This window comes from Eulemur rufifrons, chromosome 19 (assembly GCF_041146395.1).
Source record: "Eulemur rufifrons isolate Redbay chromosome 19, OSU_ERuf_1, whole genome shotgun sequence".
NCBI lineage: Eukaryota > Metazoa > Chordata > Mammalia > Primates > Lemuridae > Eulemur > Eulemur rufifrons.
Genome location: NC_091001.1, coordinates 18,729,293 through 18,752,094, shown reverse-complemented (window position 1 = coordinate 18,752,094; position 22,802 = coordinate 18,729,293).

Genomic DNA, 22,802 nt, shown 5'->3' with positions numbered 1-22,802 from the left:
AATGTGTTAGTAAATTTTCTATGAAAAAGAAACATGTCTTGCTTAAGAAAGAGAATTCAGATAGTTTTTTTGTCTGTGAGTATATTCGAATTTTTTACAATTACACATGACTCTCAACTCTACTGCAAAATGACTGCAAAACATGAGTCATGTTTCTGATCTTCCTTTAAATATTGATCCTAAAGAATGTACATGCTTATAATCTTACAGTTGAAGTCCACACCTTGTGACAACAAAAGACAACTCAAGTCAGCTTCAAATACGGATCATAACTAACCGCAGGGCTATTTTTTCCATCTGTAATAAAGAATGTTCCAACATCTTTAATGACCGAAGATAATCCTCTGTCGTCATCTTGTGCATCTAAGTTATAAAAATATATACACTGCTTTGAAGGAAGGTTCTGGTCCACTGATGTCAAATGAAGGTCAGATTATGGAAAACTGGCATTGTGACAACAAGAAGTGAAGCCTGCTCATGTTTTCTCTTGCTATTTTGAATAAAGAATCTCACTACGTAGTTTCCAACTTGAAGATTTAATTAAAGGCATGAGGAAGGCTTGATTCTAGACGCTGATCAGTGGCAACAACTTACCAGGCATCAGAGAAACAGCTCTCGAAATGCGTGAGGGAAACCGTTTGGTTTCAGACTGAAGGTCTCCTGAAAAAATGTTTTGAATAGATCAGGAAGATCAGAACAATTTGGAATGTCTTATTCAGAGATTTTTAAAAAAGCACTCCTTAAAGAAAGCTATTTGGTAGAAATACTAGCCAATCCTATTTTTTAACCTTTTATACAAAATAACTTGTCATCTCTGAGAAATAAAGTGGGTATGCTTTTTGAACTGAAGTGTAAAGATTGAAAATACAATGTCAAAATAATAGCTAGATGGGGGAGATACAAGGATGAGGGCAGGGTGAACCAATTGAGAAGGAATGCTCTTTAGTTTTGAATCTAGAGAAGTGGGTGCTGCTAACACTTCCCCTAGGATGTCCGGCTCAGTGGACTGTGGCAGGAATGTCCCTGCAGCGCGCCGCTGGTGCCAGCTCTGGGAAACTCCCTTTCGGTTTCTGCGCTGGTCACCCGGGAACCAGGTCCGGTGGAGTTCGCACTCCTTCCTCCTGGAAGCCTTGTGTGCTAATCTTACTGAGATTTTGGGCCACTGAATAACTTTGGCTTCAAATCGCCTCTCTAGTTTTCCAGCCTCAGTAAAAACTCCTTGATCCTTACTAAGTGTAGAAAGTAACTTGAATGAACTCGTTCACAGTGAGCTACAGGTAGAGAACCTGTCTCCCTTCTCTGCCCAGGCTGAGACAAAGGCTGTGGTGACTGACAGCATCACAGCACAAGTCACAAAGAATCCCAGTGGATTCCCCTGGGTTCCCCCCAGGTGGGTCCCCTAGTAAAGGATCGTGGAGACTGCATCTTTGCTATGATCACCGTGTTTCGTAGGTCCAGTAGTGGGGAGGGGGGCAGTGAGATTACAGATTGTTGTCTGGGCCTCTCATCTCCCGGGCCCACAGCCATCCTGTGTCTGCCTAAGGCCTTGGCAGGAGCCCAGGAGCCCAATCTCAGCTCCTGGGCTCTGGCTCCGTCGTCATCACTTAGCTTCTCCAGGCTACGGGCAAATGCTGGAGAGTGAACAGCATGGCAAACCACCCAGTTGCAACCTACGACACAACAGAAACCTTCTTATAGGCATTCCCAGGTCATTTCACAGTGTCTTCTGACGTATCCACGAGACATTGCCAAGGGCTGTCTGTCTGTCCTGCTTTCCAGTGCCTGGAGAGCTCCCACACCTCCAGCTGCTGGGGAGCCAGGGCTCTGTGCGGTTGTGTTAACTCCTGGCCCAGAACAGGAGTTTTGTGGTCATGCCAATCTAAAATGGGACCTACAGATCTTTCGAAAACATAAGATCTTAACCCTAGACCACAACATGTTTGAGTATCCTTGTATCTCCTGAATGGCAAGTTCATGTTCTAATACCCACTTTCTGAATTTATGAGAGGAGAAAGTGTTCGCTGCCTTGGGGAACATTGGCTAATTATTTTTAGGGAAGTAAAAACTGCCTTGACATAATTGAAGCTCGTATTACTCCCTAATATTAAAGGGGTGAGCATTGGCCATGAAAATAATGGTAACAATAGCCACAATTTATTAACACCTACTTCATGGCGCATGCCTTACTAGACACTGTGCCTGCATCCTCCCTAGTTCTCCCAACACCACCAAGAAAAACCACGTAGCATATTTTAAAACTGAGGCTTAAAGCATTGAGGGGATTTGCCCAAGGAGACACAGCCTGTTAGAGGCGGTTCAAATCCGGGTCTGTCTGCTCTTTATGTCCCTGCCCCTCTAGCTATTAACGTCATTTTCACATGGCATCGGCAGTCTTTACAATCCAGTTCAAAAAGCTTATGTCTCAGGGATGACAAGTTCACTAAAGGCGAACAAGATTACCTAATATTTCTTCCAAATAGCCTATTTTTCCTTTTTTGAAAAATAAAAGCTTTTACAATAAGATAGACCTTGCTGAAATATGCAAGAGATTTCAGAGAATAAAATGGCACCTGAGAACTGTAAAAGCACAGAATTGTTTTGGCAGGATTGAGTCCAGTAAGGTACATAGAGCAGATCAAAATTTGTCACATAGCACTGAAGAATGTTAACTGTCGCTACAGTGATGATGATGATGATGACGTAGTTATTGCTCTCAAGAACTTCTCAGTCCAGCGGGGGAAACTTTCAGCTAAACAGATGATCATAGTGCAGTGCAGTAAGAATAATGCGCGAAGTGTGACCGGGACTGGAAGGGGCATTGTGTGCACACTGTACACGCAGGGATGACTGTGACTACAGCTGCCTGCCTGGCTCCCTGTGTAAACAGGAACAGGTCTGAGTTCAGACAACTGCTGCTTTTATCACTTCCTTGTCTTTGTACCACAGAGCACCAGGGGCTCTAGGAGCTTCTTAAAAGTACCGCTTTGGATGCTGAGTATTTCGGATTTGTATTCCAGTCATCAGAGGTCCCATTGTAATACAAAAGAGCAGTCAGGATGGAAAGAAAAGGAATTGTGGTTTCTTAGGAAACTGAATGTCACACTTCCTGTGATTACAATCTCAAGGCTACAGTTCTATGCTCACCACAGGGTTTTGACAGCCCTCCGTCCTTGTCAAAATTTTTTGAAAGAGTTTAAAATTAGGGTTTCTTTGTGTTCCAGGAGACACTGTCTCAGGATTCTGGCAAAAGGCCCTTCACCTGTTGACCTTTCTTGAATGGCCACCTCTAGGCCTGGTTGCCTGAAGACATTGCCTCTTGGCTCCTGGTTCTCTGGGGACAAGATTGCCCATAAAAGCGGGGTGAGCACTCAATCTTTAGCCAGTTGTCAGTGAGCGTCCAGTGTCCTCAAAGTGCTGGGCTAGGCTTTGTGGGGGGCACCCAATGCCTGTCCTTAGAGATTCCAGTTCAGTTTAAAAAGTAATGCCTGCACTGGGAAGGGAGAAGTTCAACACTGGACAACATGGGAGGGCGCAAACACCGAGTGCCACTGCGGGACTGCGGAGGGGGACAGGGCTATCTTGCTGCAAGCTGGGATTTGGGAGAGGGGACAAGTGGACGGGCAGTGGACAGTTGACAGGACGGGAAGGGTGGACGGGTGGGTGGATGGATGGGTGACGGATGAATGACGGGGGGTGGGGGTACATGAGTGCAGCCGCATCGCACAGTACTTTGAAGTCAATTAGACAAGAGTCGCTGTTCTGTCATTTACTATTTACATGACCTCAGGAGATTTAATCAAACCCAATTTCCTCACCTATAAAATAGAGATAATACTTGCCTTGCGAGCTTATTGAGGAAATTGAATGTGACAAGGCTTGTGAAGCAACTGGCATATGGTAGATACTCAACAAAAAGGAGGTATGTTTATTTATATGAGTAATGATCTAGAAAAGTTTCTAGGTAGACATGGGGTTAGAGCCAGGCCCGAAAAAGAAGTGGGTTGCCAAGGTGGAAAAGGGAGAAAAGGGCGCTCTCGGGTGGAAGGGCGGCTCCACGCGGGCGGTGTCTGGCGAGGCTGGAGCTGCGCCCGGCATCACCAGCGGGGCTGCCTGGAGCCACAGGTTCGGGCTGGAAAGGCAGGTGGGGCTGAGCTCGGAGGACTGGAAGCACTGAGGAGTTCTGGCTTGTCCCCGGAGACCCGCCGGGATTACTGAAGGTTCGGAAGGAAAGAGGAAGTCTCCCTCTGGACCCTCTTTCCTCCGCAGCCTGACCTTGACAACATCCGGATTTCCTTTGAACTTGGAAGCTCCCGTTTTCTGCAGTATTTATAGTTCCTCTTACCTCTTACAAGTAGCTGTGGACTTCCTGTGCCCAGGACAGCTGCGGGACTCTGGCAGCCAGAGCTCTCCTTCATCCCCAGGGAGCGGCTGACAGCCCGCTGCCTACAGAAACGCTCAGCTAACAGTGAAGCAAATGATTTTTAAAGATTAGATGGTACAGAGAGAAGCAAGGCCCCTTAAACCTCCTTTGTCAGATAAATGCTACCTGTGAATCAGAAGATCTGCCGTGACTCACCCTTTCGCAAGGCTTTGCAGGGAAGGCTGGCTGCCGGCTGAGCTGGGGGCAAGGTTCCAGGTGACCGTGGGCTCCCGGGGACTCTGGGTTTGGGGGAGTGGCCACGCCCCACAAGGAGGCTGACACGGGAACCAAGAGGGTGGCTGGAAGGTTTCCTTCCATAGGAGGCAGCAGAGTCAAAGGGAACGATTCTTTCTTTATTGCTTTTGGAAAGCAAGAGCATAGGGCTAAAAAAGGCCTAGAGTCCACCTGTTCCTAATGGGTGGTTCATGAATACCCTTCAGGAAATCTGTAAACTCCTGCCAAATTAGGGGAGTATGTGCATTTTGTGTGAAGAGGACCTGTAGTTTTAATCAGATGCTTGGGGTTCTAAGTCCCCTTATGTATCTTTTGATATCGTCTAAACTCCTCATTTTACCCACAGAGCATGATTCAGTGATTTCAGTCACACCACTGGTGGGTGGCAGAGAGAGTAGAAGCAAAATCTTCAGGGCCCTTTCTGCTGTCCCGGCCATCTGAGAGGGCCTAAAATAAACAACCTTCCATGACTTTCTGAGCGTAGCCCCCTGGACGGAAATCAGACGTGTCAAGGACGACTGTGAAAGCGCTCGTGCCACCAGCCCCTCTCCTGCTTCCCGGCAACCTTTCCCCCATCACCCACCCAGCTTCCATGCTGGCTTCCCGGTAACAGGACAAGCTTTGGCGACAGGCATTTGTGATGGGAGGTGCTGAGCCTGCTCCCAATTACCAGGCACCTCTGGGGAGGGCGGGCCTGGCTGAGCCCCCTTGGCCGGACACTCAGGGGAACAGAAGGTTAAGAGTGAGCAGGAAAATGAGAGTGTGCTGAGGCGCTAGGAGTCTCTCTTGCCTTTTTCCTTCATTTGAGTGGATGGACAGGTTTCACCTCCACTGACCTCGGTGGATCTTCAACATAATTGCAATGGTAGCGAGCCCCGTTCTCTGGAGACTGATAGCTTAGCTTGGGTTTGAATCCTGGCTCCATCATTAATGACCGCTTTAACTTTGGGCATGTTTCTTAACCTTCTCTACCTTGGATTTTGCACATGTGAAAGAGAATACTAGACTAGTACCCTGCCTTTGGCACAGACTAAGTGCCCATTGTAACCCATTCCTGGCCACGCAGCCAGACTGTTCTTCCCGGCCCAGGCTCCCTTGCAGCTAGGTCTGCGGTGGGGTTAACTTCTCTAGCCATTGGAATGAGGGCAAGTGATGTGTTGCCTCCAGATGTGGCCCATAAAATCTCCCTGCGTGATCCTCCATGCTCTGTCTTGTCTCATCTGCTGACCGAGGGTTCTTCCGGGGACTCTGAGGCCCCAGGGGACAATGGTGCCACCAGATGGAAGGAGCCTGGGCCCTGAATCACCGAGTAGAAGGCTGCCTGCCAAACATCTGCACTGAACTACGATATTACTTGAGTAAAAATAACTTTGTGTTAAGATACTGAGAATTTAGGGTGGGTTTTTACAGCAATTAACCTGCCTCGCAAGGTTGTTATAAGAACCAAATGAATTAGCTTACGTAAAGCCCCTAGAACATTGCCTGGAACATATATAAATGAGCTATACACACCATTGCCATTATCATGATGGATGGACAGATAAACGGATACTGAGAAACAGAGACAGAATTATGTCTGAGCGTTGGCAAGGCAGTTGGCCATAGAGTCTTGTTTCTTAGATTATCACCAATATAAAAAAAATTTATTGTACAGCTGTAGAGTTTGCATTTGAGGGGGAAAAGATGGCATTATAGAAAAATATGTTGAGTCATTTATTAGTACATTCCTGTGTTTCTTGAAGAAAAACAAAAGAACACTGCTTTCCTCAAAAAGGTATAGTCTGAAGGAGACATATAAGACATTTTTTTCAACCAAATATATTTATGCAAAAATATTTTTGCATTCACATTCAAATAGTTTTTAAAATCCTTTGTTATATGGAGAATAATGCAAAACAAATACAGCTGGAAACCAAGCCTGCCTCCCCGGCAGCTCCCACTCCAGGTGTTGGTGTTTCTCTTGCAGTGCTGTCCGTCGGTCCCACTCACGCAAAGATTTGAACCCCAAAGTCATCTTTGGCTCTTTTCTGGACTATCACAGTGGTCTCCTCCTGGCTGACCGGCCCCCAGTGCTCCCCACCCTCACTGCCCTCTCCCGGATCCATCCTCACACTCTCCCCAGGACAGCCGCGCCAAGATCCTTGGGCACCAATCTCTCCCCTGCTCCAGGCCCTGCGTGGTTCTTGGTTGTGTCCCACAGAGAATCTCAGACTTTTCTAGAGAAGAGTCAGAATGGTAGAGGAGAATACACTGGTGCCATTCACACTTTAATCATTGGTTCAATGCTTTCAAACAACACTTTTTGAGCACCTGCAATGAGCCAGCAGATACAGTGGTGAACAAAACAAGCAAAAAAAAAAAAAAAAAAATTCTCTCATGGAGCTTATATTGGAAGGAAGATAGAGAACAAATAAGTCAAATCATGGTGCATTAAATGGTGATGAACGTAAGGAGAAAGATGACTCAGGGAATGTAACAGTAGGTGCCTGCAGTGGGCGTAGGAGAATGCCATTTTAAACAAGGTGATCAGAAAAGGACTCCCTGAGAAATGATGTTTAAGCCAAGACCAAGACCTGAGAAGGTGAGGAGCGAGGCGGAGATGGGAGGAGCACTCCCGGAAGAGGACATGCGGGCGGAGCAGGCCTGTGTGGGAGGGGCAGCAGGAACTCCAGCGCAGCAGGTGTGGAATGAGCAGAGTCCAGATCAAGGGGGCTGTGAGGACCAGCACGTGGAGCTCGGCCCCTACCCTGACGTGGGAAGCCACAGCATGCTCTGACTCATGCATGGGAGGGATCACTCTGGCTGCCAGGCGAACAGCCTAAGGTGGGCAAAGGCGGAAGACAGGAGACCAGTTCAGAACCCCAGTCAGTAATCTTGGCAAGAGATGATGGATGACAGCAACTTGGGCCAGGGTGGTACCAGTGAGAATTCTGGATGTATTTGTAATGTCAAGACGATCTCCTGACTGACTGTATGTGGGGTGCAAGATTAAAAGAAGGCTTGATAATGACTCCAGAGTTTGAAGCATAGAAACACAAAGAGTTGCCATTTAAGGAGGTGGGACAGGAGCAGTGTTATTGAGGGAAGGTGGGGAGTTTCCGTTTTGAGTGTGTTAAGTCTGAGATGCATGTTAGACATCCAAGTGGGGATGTCAAGCATTCAGCTGGAATTCAGGGGAAAGGCCCGGGCTGGAGCTACAAAGTGGGAGGTTGTCAGCTCACAGACAGTATTCTAAGCTGTGAGACTGGCTGAGATGGCAGATCAGAACACGGGGATGGGTAAAGCAGACATCAAAGGGAGCCCCCACGCTAAGTGGTTGGGAAAATGAGAAGAATTGGCAAAGAGACTGAAAAAAAGTGGCCACTGTGAGATGAGACCCTCTCATAATGTGGGGTCCTAGAAGCCAAGTGAAGAGAGTGTTCCAGAAGAGGAAGATAAACTGTCAGATTCTGCCACAGTGGCAGGCAGATAACTGTCCACTGGCTTTAGCAACATGGAGGCTACCTACAACTGAACAAGAGCAAAATGGAGCAAAAGACTGATGGGTGGGTTCAAGAAAGCATAAGGTGAGGAGAAGTGGAGGAATTTAGGCACAACCCTTTGATTGAGGTTTGTTGGGGGTGTGTGTGTGTGTGGCTTTTTTTGTTGTTTGTTTGTTTGAGACAGTCTCACTCTGTCACCTAGGTTGGAGTGCAGTGGCATCAGCATAGCTCATTGCAACCCCCAATACCCAGCTCAGGCAATTCTGCCTCAACCTCCAAGTAGCTGGGAATACAGTCACATGCCACTGTACTCGGCTAATTTTTTGTATTTTACGTACAGAAAGGGCCTCTCACTATGTTGCCCAGGCTGGTCTCACACTCCTGGCCTCAGATGATCCTCCTTCCTTGGGCTCCCAAAGTGCTAAGATTATAAGCATAAGCCACCACACCTGGCCTGAATGAGTTTTGCTATAAAAGAAGCTGATTAAACAGGCAAAACCGGAGAAGAAGATGGGGTCAGGAGAGAGCTTTCCTGAAGGTGGGAAAAATACATATTTGTATGACACCAGAAAATCTGGGATGCACTGGCTAAAGCAGCCTCTGTAAGCATAAAATTTCTGTGAAGTCTTACAGATTCAACTGAATTTTCCCTTTTATTCTGAAGAATATGTTTTAATTTACAAGTGATTTGTTCTCCCCAAATCTTTCAGTAAAATGTATCTTCCAGAAAAAATGTCCTATTCATCCTGTTTCCCTGCAATACAGCAAAGGATATGCATGCTCCGGTCTGAGAAGCCAGGTTCAGGCCAGGGCCCTCTGTATGGGTGGGTTCCACATCCCCAACCAAACTCAATGGAAAATACAGTATTTGGGGGATTGAAACCCATGTATAAGGAAGTCCAGGCTTTTGTATCTGTGGGCTTTGCAGGGCTGACTATGGGACTTGAGTATGCATGGATTTTGGTATCCCTGGACTCCTGGAACCAATCCTCTGAGGATACAGAGAGAGGGCAGTAAAAGTCTATTCTCCCAAAATTAAGATATAAATTTAGTGCAATTACAATTGGAATGCCAATGGTGTTGGAAAGGTAAGAAATGGATATAAATTCTTGAAACTACATAAAAGAATAAATGCCTGAAAATAACTATGAGAAAATAGGTAAAAAAATTTAATATAAAATTAAGTTAAAAAAATACGGTGAAAACCTGCCTCCTATCTTTGTCCTACATCTGCCCAGTTCTATCTCACCTTTCATCTCACCTCCTTCCAGAATTTCTTTATACATATACAAGTAGATATAAATACAGAATCTTTTTTTTTCCATATTTTTTACACAAAGGTTGGCACACTCTATGTGCTGAATCTTGCTTCTGCTTAATAAGTCTCTAAGATATTTGTAGTACAAAAGAGTTTTCCTGTCATTTATTATATAACTGCCTCATGCTTCCATTGTGTGAATTTAATTATTCCCCTATTACTGAATGTCGAGGTTGTTTCTAACATTTTGGTACTAGCAATATTGTAAAATGTATACTTTTTTCCTTAATAAAAATACCTCTGTAGAATAATTTCCCAAAAGTAGGACTGCTGGGAATGTGCATTTGAAATTTGGCCAAATTGCCTTATATAGGGGTCATGTCAAGGGGTTATGCTCTTACCAGAAATGAGTAAGAATGCGTTTGCCCAAGGCCTCATCGACACAGTGTGTTGCTAAATTTTGGGATTACTGCCAATTGAAGAGGCAAAAAATGGTGTCTCAGCATAGTTTTTATTTGTACTTTTTTTCTTATTAGAAGTAAAGTTAAGCATCTTCTAAGAGCCATTTGTAACTTCTTTTCAAAAACTCTTCATATTCTTTGCTCATATTTTATTGGGTTGAAAGATAGACGAATGAAAATAGAGAACCCTGAACAGACTGAACCATGTATATATAGTTTCAAGTAGGACAAAAATGATTTTTCATATCTAGAAAACGCAAATTTATAGACACAGGAAACAGATCTGTGGTGGCCTAGGCTGGAGGGTGAACAGGTACAAGAAAACTTTTGGGGGTGATAGAAATGCCTAAAACCAGATTACAGGAATGATTGCAAAACTATCAACTTACTGAAAATCATTTAACAAAGGATGAATTTTATAGTATATAAATTATACTTCCATAAAGCTATTTTTAAAAATGATTTTTAGTCCAATGGGGAATAATTAGGTATTAATAATTAATAACGATGCTAGAACAACTGATTATCTAGTCAGAAGAAAATAAAAATGAACCCCTCTTTTACCCAATATGTAAATAAGCTTTAGGTGAGTTAAACACCTACATGTAGGTGACAGGTGGGGGTCTTTGGGTGGTGATCAGGGCATGAGGGCTCCACTCTCACAAATGGGATTTGTGTCTCTGTGCAAGAGGCCTGAGGGAGCAGCTGGTTCACTCCTTCTGCCACGTGAGCACACAGAAGGCACCATCTATGAGGAACAGGCGCTCACCAGACCCTGAATCTGCCGGAGCCTTGATCTTGGACTTCTCAGCCTCCAGAACTGTGAGCAATAAATTACTGTTGATAAATTACTCAGTCTAAAGTGTTTTGTTGTAGGCAGCTCAAACAAACCAAGACACTAAGTTAACAAATAAACACTAGATTGGGGAGCAGGGAAGACTGTCAACCCGGAAATCAGACAGAGGGTGAATACCTATAATATACAAAGAACTCTTAGAAAACAAACAAGATAGGGATACACACCACAACAGAAAACTGAGCCAAAGATATGAATAGGCAATTCATAGAAAAGCAGTTGCACGTGGCCAACACGTATGTGAAAATAGGCTCAAAGTCATGTGCAATCAGGGAGCTGGCAAGTAAAGTTACAACAAGATATCAACTTACTCTGATCAGATGGAAAAATGAAAGATATTGATAATCCCTATTGCCAAAGGGGATGTGGGAACTTTATTACATTTGTGGTTGGAAATATGTATTAATGAAATTAATGAGGTCTTTTTAGAAAGCAATCGGGCCACAGTGTTAGAATTAAAATACATACATCCTTGATCCAGAAATCCCACTCCCAAAAAATCTATCCCATAGAAATGAAAGCTTCAAAACCAAAGGACTTATTTACACAGAAGTGTACTGCATTGTAAACAATGGCACAAAACTAGAAACAAAGTGAATGTCATCTATATGGGATAGTTGAATAAATTATACTACAGCTGCACCATAGAGTTATATGTGGCCATTAAAAAGAAGAAACTGGAGCTGAATCAGGGGAATTTAGAGTGATTCCATTAGATGTTGGGGGAAAAAAAGCCAGACACAGAAAAAACACGTTATACATGTATCTGTATATACACGTACATTGATGTTTATAGATGATTCTATGAACATGGAGAAAGAAATAGCAGGATAACGTCTTAGCTTGTGCTGCTATAACGAAATACTATAGACTGGATGGCTTAAATAACAGACATTTATTTTCCACAGTTCTAGAGGCTGGAAGTCCAAGGTCAGGGTGCCAGTAAATTTGGTTCTGGGTCTGTCTTCCTGGCTTGCAGACAGCTGCCTTCACACTGCATCCTCACAGGACAGAGGGAGGAAGCTCTAGTGTCTCTTCGTCTTCTTATAAGGGCTTAATCCCATTGATGAGGGCTCTAGCCTCATATTTAATGTTCTCCCAAACGCCCCACCTCCTAATACCATCATATTGGGGGTTAGGGCTTCACCATATGAACTTTGGGGGACACATATTTGGTTTATACGAATTTAGTACCAGCTCTTCTACACTCCTGGGTACCAACGATGCATTGTGGGGACTAAAGGACAACTAAAAAGGAAAAGGAAGAAAGAAACAAAGAGGAAAATAAACTAATACTTTTAACTAATACTTTTACGAGCAGATTTCAGTGTACCTGACAAATAGCTGTTGCATGGAAGGTTTCTCCCAGTTTTCAAAATGGAGACATGCAGGCTCAGAGAGGATTATATTCTGAGCCAGGGCCCCACAGCAAGGCAATTACTGAACCATAAATACCACCCAAGCCTCCTGACTTTCCCATGGCTGGAATCGGAACCATTCCCAGATAAATATAACTAAGTCATCGGTGTAAAATCAACGAGCACGAACACGTAAATGACAAAGGCTTGGTTTCACAAACTGGGAGTTTGGAACTGGCCCTGTGACCAAGAGTTCCCGAGTGTCACTTCGCTGAGTAGAGCGAAGGTGGCTGCCTGTCTGTGTGTCGGAAAGAAACAGAACACAGGAGAGTGGCTGGAGCCACATGAATCAGCCCCGTGGTCTCGCTCCCAGTTGTCTCATGCCCATTTGTGGCAAACAGTGCATTTGGAGGGATTAACGGGGAGTAGGAGTGGGTGAACAGATGCAACAGATTAGAGAGGAAATCTGTTCCTGGGTGGCTCCTGGCAAGCTGGCGGGGTTCCTGGCAGAACAGGGAGGGAGAGGACGGCTGGGGAAAGGAGGATAGAGCAGAGTCTCCTTTCCATTTTCGATTTTGCAGGGCCTTCCGTACAGGAATCTTTATTGTTGGCACGTCTTGGGAAACTGAAGCTAAATTATAAGTAAAGGGAAGGGGCGTAAGGGGAATAGAGGTAGGAAAGATGGAATTTTCTGGAAACAAAATGAGCAAGTGAATCCAGCAATCTCAATTCCTTATTCAATCAACTCTTGAGGGCCCAGGTATCTAATGCCTTAAAAACAAAACACAAACCAAAAAGGCGGCTGCATTTGTCTATGTTATTTAAAAAATTTATGACTGACAGTGATCTTGGGCATTTATTCTGGCATCTGGAAGTCTATCTGGAGCCTCTCACCTGGAGGCAGCCCCGCAAACCTCAGCTAAATGAACATGTGAGAGCCAGGATGTAAAAGGGGCCCTGGCGTGGACAGGCGGGAAAAACCAGGCCCAGCTGAGGACAAGGGCAGAGGAGCCTGGCGGCTTGGCCTGAGCCCCGCACAGGAGGCCGGCCCAGGTCTGCGGAGCCGCCTTCCTCCTCTCCCCCTTCGTGACTGCAGCCGTCTTGCCGGCGCTCACCCTGTGTGTGCACACACAGTCCAGAAGGCAAGATTTATTTTTATTTAAAAAGGTTGAAGAGGGAAAATTTAAATCCGATTTAAATATTTACTCAAAGAGGAGATCGAGAGACAGCTGAAACATTCTAACCTCGACTGAGGACAAGAGGCGGAAGATTGCTTTTCTGAAGTGAGCTGAGGGCAGGGAAGAAATCCCCGGCTGGAAAGAAAGAAAGAAATAGGGCCTGGAGACTCAGGAGATTCGTGGAATCTGTTTGGGGTTTGAGAGCATGTGGCCCGACTCCTCTTCCCACAGATGGCGGGACTTGCTCTGAGACTTTGCACAAATTTCCTAGCTGTTCTAAACCTTAGTCCTTCTGTAACCAGGAGGGGAACATGTACCTATCTCGTAGAATTCTTACAGGACTTAAAATAAAAAAACGACATAAAGGAAGTGCTTAGTAAAAGTAAGTAAAAGTAAGCTATTACTACTTTACACTAGCCCTGTTAAAACTACAGATTCCTGGACACTCTTATATTAAGACTTGGACGTCTGAGGGAGGGCCCAGGCATGTGTGTATTGAACACACTCTCCAGGGTTCCTGCTGGGCAGCCAGGTTTGGCTTCTCACCCCGGTCGTCCTTGTTCAGATTCAGTCCCGTGGCTTCAAAGACCAATGGGTGCTGAAAGGACATGGCAAACTTCGTCCTCTCTCAAGCCACGCCCTCCCAGCTCCGTTGTCCCTGTCCCCCTTATGTTGTCCTAGTGCATCATTCACTCGGGCCGAATGTGAGCGCTTTCCTTTTCCCCTTCACCCTTCAGCAAGTCCTGTGAGCAACACCCAACGCCAGCCTGGCCTCCCACCTCCAGCCACCCCCAGCTGTGCCCACTGCTGTCCATTCTCCAGTCACAGCCGGACAGACCTGTACAAAGAAGAAATCGGACCACATGGCTCCCCTGAGTACAGCATATAGGAGTTCCACAAGCATCAGACCCGAACTCCTCCCCACGCCCGGGAGGCCCTCCCGGCTAACCCACCTGACCTCGCCCCGGGCTGTCTTGCACCAGCGCCAGCCAGCGGCCTCCTTCCTCTCCCTGTGCACTGAGTTTACGCCTGACTCAGGGCCTTGGCGCTGACTGTTGCCTCTGCCTGGAACACTTGTCTTCGCCCCATTCACCCTCCAGCCTTCCTGTAGTGGATGCTTTCTCCTGATCCAGGTCTCCACTCGAATGCCACCTCCTCAGAGAGGCATGCCCTGACTTCCACAGCCAGGTGAACAGCTCTGTGACCTGTGGCAGGTCACTCATCCTCCCCGGAACTCAGTCTCCTCATCCATAAAAGGGGGATAATGATAGTACCTACCTCTTAGGGTTGCTATGAAAACTACATGAGTTCAAATGTGCATTGCTTAACCTAGTGCCAGACACTTCACTAACCCCTTACATTTATTGAGCATTTACTCATAGTTATCTCATGGAATTGTAATGATTTACTCACTGGTCTACCTTGACTCTGAGATTGTGGGGATCTTACTCATCTTTACATCCAGGCCAACTGCTGGGGTGCCTGGCATAAAGAAGTCACCTGCACTGGGTTGAAAAGAGTGTTCTCCCTCCCCATCCCCACCACCAGATTCATGTCCACGCAGAACCTCGGAACGTGACCTTATTTGGAAGTAGAGTCTTTGCAGATGCAACTGGTTAAGGTGAGGTCATATTGGATGAGGGTGCTGTCCTCATAAGAAGCCTTGTGAAGACACACACAGGCACAAACACAGCGGGAAGAGGGTCATGTGACAAGAGGCAGAGCATGAAGTTATGCAGCTGCAAGCCAAGGGATGCCAAAGATTGCCAGCGACTGCCAGAAGCTAGGGAGGGGCAGGGAGAGACCTTCCCTGAGCCTGCAGAGAGCGCACGGCCCTGCCAGCACTTTGAGTCAGGACTTCTGTCTCCCAGAACTGTGAGAGAATAAATTGCTGTTACTTTGAGCCACCTAGTTTGTTATGACAGTCCTAGGAAACCAATGTAACACCCAACACCTGGTGAGGACTGAGTGAGTGAGAGTGAGAAGGTGAGTGAGTAAATCAAAGACACCTCCCACAGTGCTTAGACACATGGGAAGGCAAAGGCTTTCCCTCTCCTTCCCCTGTGACATGGTCAGGGAACATGTGAGGGGTTTTGGTTCCCTCGGGAGACACAGTGGGGATCTAGAGTCCCCACCACCCTCGACTTAGAGGTGAGGGAACCAGTAACTGCCCTACCTCAGCCAACGTCAGCTCAACATAGCCTAAGATTCCGGACCACCACCTGCATCCAGACAATGTCCCCTGTCCAAGGAGGGAGGGAGGTTTTTCACAACAAAAATCACTGACGCCCGTCCACTGGTTGGACAAGACTGAGCGAGTGCCCACGTGTGCCAGGTGCTGGGCCCGACACTGAGCTCCACGGCCCTGCTCTGCCCTCTCTAGGGAAACCTCTCACTTCCTCTCTCAAATCCTGGCTATTTTTATATATTGAGCTGCCTCATTTTCCCAAGGGGGTCATTTGGCAAAGACAAAAATGGCTCAGAGAAACCACAGACCAAAATACGTTTCTGATGAGAACCGCCCACCCTTCAATGTGCCACTTGCTTGGCGAGTTTGTTCTCTCCCATCCACATGTGACATTGTCAATTTGCCCAGGCACAAAAGCATCCGGCCTTTCTCGGTCTCTCTTTGCGTCTTGGATGCTTGGCTTCTTAAGGTCAACCCCTACATTCTCTAGGCCAGGCCATAGGTTGAAAATATATTTATTTACAGAATATATCCAGTTGATAGGACAGCACAGACTAATAAAAATAACTACAGTTGACTTTACCGAGCGCCGCTCTATGCCGGGCACCATTAACCTCATGCAATGTTCGTTACAGCCCTAAGGCTGGGGACTACTATTAACTGTAATTTGGTGATGGGAAACTGAGGCAGGGGGCATCGAATGACCTGTCCAAGGTCACACAGTGAGTAAGTGATGAGTGGTGCCAGGTGGTCTGGCTCCAGAGCCGGGTTCTCACTGCTGCCAGCAGTGAAGCTGAAGGGCACATTTTTGCAAGAGGTGTCTTCATGCCGTCATTGAGGACCCAGAAATGATTCCTCTGAGGGCACTTATCCTTGTTTTGCTGTGTTTCTAAAAATAACTAGCAAGGATTTCTTTGCAATAATCCATTAGAAACCTTAATTGAAGCAGAAGAATATGGAATTTGGAGTCAGTGCGACAGAAATTGTATGCCTGGCTCTGCCCTAACTGGCTGCGTAACCTTGAACAAATTACTCATGCTCTCTGGGGCCCGATTTCTCCATCTGTAAGTGATGACGTACACATATTGCCTGGCTCATAGGCATCCAGCGATTTTAGTTCTGTCAGCCTCCCTCTGCCTCGGTGGATTGTACGTGAAACTCCACAGTTAAGGAGATACTGTGTTCACACCTAAGGGTACAAGGCGTCAGATCATGATTAAATTAAGAATCTTGAGGCTAAAAGGGACCTCTAGAAACCAACAGTGTAATTACTGATACCAAGTAAACTATTACTTATAGAAAGATGTTATGGTAAATATGAATAACTTGGTCACTGCCGAACAGCAGTGACTTCTTATTTCTTGGGAAGCCACGACGTACTAAAGTGAACGCTGGACGCTGAATCCAAAGATATGACTTGGATTCCTGGCCCAGCTGAGAGCGGATGCTGGCACCTGCTCTGTGGGGCTGATCCAGGTGTTTTACAGGGTCAATGAAAAGTGACTGTACCTGGTAAGGAGCTCACAAATATCAGGTGTTGTCAGGTAGAGTTCTGCTTTGTCATCAAGTGAGGACTTCCCTGGTGTGGATACTGCAAGCCAAGGGCCACACTCCAGCGTAGAAGGTGTGCGGGTCTTCTCTACTTGCCCTGCCAGATGTGCTCCTCACTTTCTTCCCTGCTTTGCTCTCTCTCCTGACCCACCATGTCGCTGGGGCTTCCTTGTCCTCTGGCTTTCAGTTCCTCTGGCTGGGGGACTGGACAAGAGAGGTGACATAATGTTTCTGCTTTCAGCTTCCTGCCAAGCAAGTCATTATTTGGCAGGGCTGCAGTTTTCTCCCTGGGACCACGCTCCTGTTGGCACCTCTTTACCACCTGACTCCAGCTCTCTCTGCACCAGGTAGGTTGATTAGAAGGCCACCTGAGAAGGACTGTGCAGGGGAGTGGGGAGTGGGTCAGGGTGCGCTGGTGAGCAGGTCGCACGGAGGGGCAGCTCAGCTGAGAGCCCTGGAAAGCAGTGCAGAGTGAGCCTCAGTGTGGCCCCACCCAGGGGGAGGCCGGGTCCCCTCCCCTTCAGGTCGAGGGGTATCCCCTGCCCACATCGGACTCTCTTCAGTGGCCCCCTTGAATGTGCCATCTCGTTCCTGCCCTAACTCATAACAAGAGCAAAGCCCCCAAACCCGCCGTGTTTCCCTCATTGTTCTGTCTGGATAAACAGATGTGGCAGGTGCTCCGGCCACGCCACATCCCTTATGGCTCGCTGTTCTCACCAGGCCAATGGCTTCTTCCAGCTCCTGCTCTCCGCCTGCTCACCGCACACAGGACGGGCCACAGTGATGGGGTGTTAGCGCCCCTGACAGCGGCTCTGAAACAAGGGCCAAGTCAGGGGAGCTGCTGGACAGCACCCTGGCCCTCACCCACCAGTGGGTTGTCCCCGAAGCATGTCCTGTGGTTTTCCAGAGGTCTAAGCGGAGGTGCTCTCGGTGGCTGTCTGCGCCTCAGTGCACCCTGCACTGGCCGCCAGCTTTTTCCCGACCCAAGTCCACACGCCCCTGCGGATCTTGGGGTCACCTCCCACCGAACCTACTTGCACTGGAATCTTTGTCTCCGAATCTGCTTCTGTGGGCGCCCAGCCTAAGATAGCAGGCAACCACATCTTGACCTGTGACATAATGGAGGGCCTTGTCTATCCAGGTCACTTAGGAGGCACCGTGGAGCTGTCTAAATTCCTCAGCAAGGTCTGTAAGACCCTCCACGGTCAGGCCTCGGCTCACTGTCCAGCTTCGCTTTTCCCCACCCCTTTCTTCACACGCCCTCCTGCTCGGCTTCTGTATAGCAGCCGTGCTCGGTTATTGGCAGCATTGGGAACACATTCTGATCTTCAAGCTCCTGGCCCTGTGCCATGCCATTCTCTCTGCCGGGAACATCCTTCCCCCACCATCCATTAGCCTCCCTCCCACTTGTCCTTGTGCATGCAGCCTTCCCTGGCCAGCCCCGAAAGCACACAGCAACCTGGGGCCACATGTCCCTCTGATGTGCCCTCAGACCACCCCGCTCTGACACTGCCTATTTTCTCCCAGTGACCGCACATTCCAGAGTGCAGGAACCCTACCCTCTTTACCTTCAGATTGCCAAGCCTAGCACCATGCTACAGCGCCATACTACACAAGTAAATCCTTGATGAATTAATAGAAAAAAAAATAAATGAACAAAACCTTTAATTGTGGAAGGGAATAAGACAATTCCTCTAATACAAGGTGGCACGTGGTGAATATCATGAGGAAAGAATAAACCGGTTTGCAGGGTGCCAGAGTGGAGAGAAGGCAGCAATTACTTCCTTGAAAAAAAAAAAAAAAAGTGGGCATTGACTTTGAAGGCCTTGAAGGACGTGGAGGAGTTGGCAGTGAAGAGCGGCAGGGAGAAGCAGCCGTGCCTGGCCAGGAGTGCTGAGCACAGAGGTCCTGAGGCAGGAGATTTCCCAGCCAGCCTGGGAAATGGGGAGTGATCCTGGCTGGCAGGAGCACAGGGTCCGCAGCAGAGTGTTGGAGGCAGCGAGGAAGGCGTGAATGGCGGCGCTTCCTCTGACCATGCAGACACGGTCCCAAGGCACATGACTTTGCTTATTGTTTAATACAGGGACCCTCCTCCGGCACTGCCATCTTTCCTTCCTTCCTCAGCTTCCTCTGCTAGTGGGTGAGGCTTCCTGTTAAGTCGTTCTGAGAACTGCAGTTTTCAGAGCTTTGGAGACCAGGGATGCCTGCCAGCAAAATTACCACTCCAGATCTCCACTGATTCTCAGAGCCGATTCCTCACTCTGCTAACCTGGGCACTGCAGAGAGCACGAGCCTGTGGGGGATGGAGACCTGGGGATGTCCTCTTCGCCTTTGGGGGCGCATGCTTTATTTGCAGGGAAAGTACTGCACAACTCTGTTTTTTGTCAACAAAGCCAAGTTGTAACTACCAGGATGCTTGCTATTTAAAGGAATCCTCCTGTGAATCATTTCCGGGACAAAGATCTTTTTTTGCCAAGTGAATTGCCATTCTTTTATCTTTTAATTAATAATTTTTTAAACTATATTAGATAAATTCTCATTTTTCTGGAATTCAGAAAAAATACATATGTATAACTTGATAGTAAAAGGAAGCCTATACAAGGACAGCCAGCATTCATAATAATGACAATAAAAGGCCACATAATTCAAGAATGACTTCTCAAAATTGAACAACTGGTCTATAATCCCTTATCCACAATTCCAAAAGCCTAAAAACTCTGAAATCCAATTTTGGGGGTAAGTTTAGCACCAAAATTTTTGTGGTAGCAAACACTAACCTAAAACTAATGAGAAGTTATTTGTAGTCATTATTTATCTTACTTAGAGTGACTATTCATACCTTTCACAGCAGAAATGTGAATGTGTTTACTACAGGGCGCTGCCCTAGCATTATATAGTATATAGTTTATACACATGGTTTTCTTCCTAGAATACAAAATACTCTGAATTCTGGAACACATCTGGCCCAAAGAGCTTCAGCTAAGGGATTATGGGCTGAGCCTATATAAGTTATGTTCAACTTAATTTTTGTGTTAGGCATTCTTTAGGATTTTCTAATTTTGTGAAAGTTGGGGTGCTAGCTATTCCCTTTGTATTGCCCCGTCCTTCCCTGCATCTTACCCCCCTGCTCTGCTTGCTGCCCACGTGGATGGCCTCATGCTGGCTGGCTCCCCTGATGGCTGATGGCGGGTACTGGCTGGAGACCGGAGGGCCAGGAGAGAGGGAGGTTGGAGTGTGTCCTCCTTGCTTCAGTGCCAGTCACTGGCACTGGCTACCTCTCTCCCCATGTCAGCTCCTGCCAGGAGCCCGGCCGTTACAGCTCCAACACTGGCGAGCCGGGGTTACCTCCTCTCAGGGAGGGAGTAACTGCTCCCACTGCTGCAGGCCTCCGCATGCCCGGGGCTCTGTGTGTTCTCTAGACCCTGCCCACGCCTCGTAAGCAGCCCCTTCGTTAGAATCTCTCCATTTGAACCAGCTGCACCTCTGACAAATAAGCTGACAAACCAGAGAGCATTCTACAGTCCCATAAAATGTTCTGATGGGAAATGAGGAGGCCTAGATTTGAGGACTGCCTAACTTCGGGCAAGTCACTTTACTTTTCTGGTCCTTGGTTTTCCTCTCTGTAAAAAGGGGCTAACAACGCCCATTTCAGAGTGTGCAGTGATGATAAACAAACCGATGTATGTGAAAATGTCTAGGAAACTCTAAAGGAATTCAAGAACTCTTAAGAAAGTAGAATAGTTCATTACTTTGAAAATTCACCCTATCCCAACTCTGCTGGGTTGAAAGAGCGTTTACTTTGTTTAAAGCCAAGTATACCAACCTCTTGTGCTGAGAACACAGGTGGCTGCAGGTGACTAGAAAGGAGGTCCCCGCTCTGCCCTCTCTCCTTCCCAGGTGTCCTTTTCAGGACACAGCAGTTCTTTCCCACCTGTGCTTAATTTCTGCCATTCACCTTCTGCGAGGGCCTTGGGCAGAAGCTCTGTGCTTTCGGCTTACGCTGACCAATCTACTTTTTCTTTTCCACCCTCTGCCACTCTGTAATCATCTGGGGCTTCATCTCTACGTTCTTCCAGGTCTTCAACATTCTGTCCAGTGTGTCGGTCGCTTTACATGCTTTAACGTCATGTGCTTCCCTAGAGCATAAAGTAATAATTTTTAATAAGAACTCTATCACTCACTAAAATTCTCTTACACTTCTCATTCCAACACTGTCTCACACAGGAATCTACTGTGGATGGTTTTTACCAATAAGAAATTGTAGCCTTGGGTTAAGAAAAATCCAAATTGACTTTTTGTGGCCAAAATTCACCAGAAACATATTGAACTCTCTCCTCTACTTTAATCATATAGGCTTGGCCCAAAAATCTGATCTCTTCCTGGGGCTGGGCATTCCAGCACCACATGGGTGTTCCCCATAGCAGAGAACAATCAACAAGATTAAGTTACTTTGAGTTCTTAATTAATTTTCCAGAACTTCCTCTTCCTATCACAAAACACAGCTTTCTGAGCAGCACATTCAATTTAGCCTAATCCTGCCTGGAGCTTTAGAAAACAAGATGCATTCTGGAAATAAAAATGATTTCACATGTAAACAACAAACTGATATTCTTAACCTCCCAATAACCCTTATTATTTACCTTTATCAAACCTGGTGCCAAAACAGATTCTGTCTTCATGTTACGTACTTTGAGAATTGTCCAAATTCTCTTGATCCCTGGAGTTTTGTTGTACCAAATATGTGCTAGAAGTAAATAGAACATTCTTATAGGACTTGACAATACTTTGACATGCAAAGATTTTGGTCAGCCTAATCATTGTAATTGTATTTAATTACTATGACTTAGTATAATATTCTTTCTTCTTAACAAGGTATATAGTTATACCTAAACAAAACAGTTAATCTCTTTTAAGTAAGAGTCGGCATGACACCTCTGGAATATGTGTGGTACACTAAGTGGGGAAGTCCTACTTTTGAGTAGGTTCTAGTTCAGGAACGTACCTAACTTTGTGTACCCCCGAGGGCCCACGGAGCAGTGAATGCTCCCTGTGTGTGAGTTAAACAGAACTGAAGTTCAATTCAGTGGAGTTCTCTCCACAGGCCTTTTATCAAGGGTCGGGAAACATTTTATAAGGGCCAGGTAGCAAATATGTTAGGCTTATGGGTCATATGCTCTTGGTGGCACCTTCTCAGCTGTCATCGTTGTGCAAAAGCGTCACAGGCACTAGGTAAGTAAGTAGATGGGCATGGCTCTGTTCCAATAAAACTTTATTTACACAAACAGATGTTGGGCTGGATTTGACCCAGGGGCTTGGAGCTCCCTCCCTTCCTTTATGTTTTTCACAGAGCAACTGTTACATTGTACTACACTTACCTGTAACGTGCCTATCTCCTCCATAAACCCACACACTTCTTTTAGTGAAGATTCTCCACTTTTAAACATTTTCAAAAAGAAAGTCCAACCACTGAGTAACCCATCATAAAAATAACTGATAATTTAGGCAAGAATTATCGATGAATACCAAAACAAGTGGGAGAGTTTAATGAGAAGCAGGATGTTTACAAAATCTTCAAGAACATACTAATTAATTGCAAAGGGGAAAACTGCAGCTTTACAGTGGAGAAACCTGGCAGAAAACCCCTCATTCAAGTGACCAAAGTTAATATACCTGATACGTGATAAATCAACACTATGTACCTCACTTATGTGGTATTCCTGCCAAAAATAAATAACCTGGATCTAATCATGAGAAAACATCAAACAAACCCAGCTTGAGGGATATTATACATAATATATGGCCTATACTCTTACAAA